We start from the raw sequence: 2770 nt of genomic DNA on the forward strand, positions 1-2770 counted from the left end.
AAATTCATTCATTCATTTATTGATGGTCATAAGCTGTTTTCAACTTTCATCTCTGATGAATTATGCTGTAGAGTACAAGTATCTACTTGAGCGCCCCCCCCCATTTAAATTAAAAACAGGCAAAAGATCAGCAAGACCCAAAATGTCCAAACAAGGGAAAACAAAAGTCCACAAAAGTACCACTGAGTTTGTTTTGTGCTGGCCAATTACTCCTGGGCGTGGGCCTGCCCTGAGTATCATTGATATACCCAGTGACACTCCACTGGAGAATACTTATTTTCCCTTTGTCCATCAGTATCAATTACAAACAGCTTCTCTGTGAAGGGTGGAATACCGTGTCCCCTTCTGCTTCTCAGTGCTGGGACTCTAGTTTAAACCTGTGCACGTCTTGTGTGCGCTGTCATAGTCTCTGTGGGTTCATAGACACATCAGGCCTGTTGTGTCTGGAAGACACTGTTTCCTTGGAGTCATCCAATTATTTTTGTTTTAATTTCTCCACTTTTTCTTTAAGCTGAAATAGTCTGTCCTCCCTGTGTTTTTCATTGATGAGGCTTTTCACAGATCTTATATTTTTAATGTCTACTATTTCAGTTAGCATCTTTTCGATATTTCTATGCCCTTATTAAATTTATTTTTACATATAATGTGTCAGTCTTATTTCAATTAGTTAACATCTCTCTTGGAATTATTTTTTTCAAGAATATTTCTTTGAGTTATTTGAACATACTTAAAGTTTTTAATTATTTATTTTCACTAGATGTCATTATTGTAAAATTCTTAATTCTTAGAGGAGTTTGTCTTTTCATAGAAATTGTGCTTTTATATTGCATCTTACAATCTGGACTTAAGTCACTGGTTGAATTTTTTCTTCCTTATATCAACTCCCTCTTATTCTGAGTCCCCAGGCATTCTATTGTTTCCATGCAGGTAACAGGACTCAAGCACCATATTCATGCTATATTCACCATGACTGGACACACAATCTGAGCACCAAAGTGGTTTGGTCTGGACACCTCCAGGTGTACTATGCTCATCACGGCGAGTAAAGCCAGTGTATTCTGGGAATACTGTGTTCACTGAAGTGACGGGCAGGGCTAGGGTTTTCTAGACATAAAGCCTCTGCCTAAGAAATGAGCCAAGGAATAGATCCTCCTGAGCACCCTGTGTGTACCAGAATCACACACTGATATGTAATCTCTCAGGTGTGAACAGTGCTCAAGGAGGTGACATGAGGGTCTGAAGTCTCCTGGGCATACAGCCCTCACCTGGATGATGGATGCCTTTGGAGGCTTCTGGGTATAACATACAAACTGGATGGAGCCTTGAGGCATCCTGTGCTTATTATTGAGGTGATGAGATGGGCAAGAGCCACTCAGTAATTCTTTGGTCACAAGGCAACAGGTGAGGCTGGAACTGCTTAGATGAGTTGTGTACGCTGGGGCAGTTGACAGGATGGATCTCACCAAGCACCTTTTACTTGCCTGGGCTGGAATCTCCCATGCATATGCCCTTCAAAGTGGCCACAGGATAGGATGGAACTGTTGGGTATGCTGATTACTGGGATAATGTGAAGTTGGAGATTCTCACAACATAGCCCTCACCTGGGTGATAAGAGAGGTTGAAGTATCCCAGGTACAATGTGCTCACAGGGCCTGGAGCTTCCTGGGTATGCATCCTTTATGTGGGCAATGAACAAGCTTGAGTCTCTAAGATGTGCGGCCCCAACCATGTATATGCTCAGCAAACTGACAGGTAGGGATGGAGACTCCCAGGCACAATGTGCTCCATAGGGAAAACGGAAGTAGCTGGGGCATTCTAATCGTGCTGTATTCACCAAGGTAGTGAGACTGAAGCCTCCAGGGCACACAGCCCTTCTAGGGAAATGGGAGGGGCTGTGACTCCCAGCTACACTGTGCTCACTTTGCATTCAAGTTTCTTACCAGAACGTGTTCTCTGAGGTCAAGTAAACATTGGGTTCTTACAGTAAGATTTCTTGTTTATCATCCATGAACTCTCTGATGCTTAGTAAAATTTTAATTTGGCAGAAAGATTTCCACATTCTTTACTCTAAAATGATTTCTCACTTGTGTGAATTCTAGATGTCAGAAAGTTTGACTTACATGAGCAAGTTTTCCAACATGCTTTTTAAAATTATTTATGTATGCAAATATTTTGCCTGCATACATGTATGTGCACTACATGAGTGCATTGCCCATGGAAGCCTTTGGAATTAGATTAACAGACAGCTGTGAGCCATTTTGGAGCAGTAAACCCAAACTAGATCCTCTGGAACAGTAGTCAATGCTCTTAACGGCTGAGCCAACTCTACAATGCAACTCCTACATGTTTAAACATTCATAGGGTGTGTTACTTACCTGTGGCTTTTATAAAATACCCTGACACAGCAAATTAAGGAAGAGTTTATTTTAGCGCATGGTTCAAAAGTAGAATCCATCCAGACAGGGAGGTTACAGTGGTAGGAGCTTGAAGCATCTGGTCCAGTGCCATCCACGGCCAAGAATCAGAAAACAATGAGTGCTCATTCTTAGCCATCTTTCTCTTTTTCATGCAATCTAGACCCCAGTCCATAGAGTGGTGCTACAAACATTTAAAGTAACTCTTCCCATGGCAATTAACTTAAGATAATCTCTCCCAGACATTCCCAAAGAGATTCCTGATCTTATCAAGCTGAGAATATTAGTGATCAAAACTCTATTCCTTGCAAACCTGACATGGATATCACTGTTGAGCAATAACTTTTCTCTCTTGT

This window comes from Peromyscus leucopus, chromosome 22 (genome assembly GCF_004664715.2).
Source record: "Peromyscus leucopus breed LL Stock chromosome 22, UCI_PerLeu_2.1, whole genome shotgun sequence".
Classification (NCBI taxonomy): Eukaryota; Metazoa; Chordata; class Mammalia; order Rodentia; family Cricetidae; genus Peromyscus; species Peromyscus leucopus.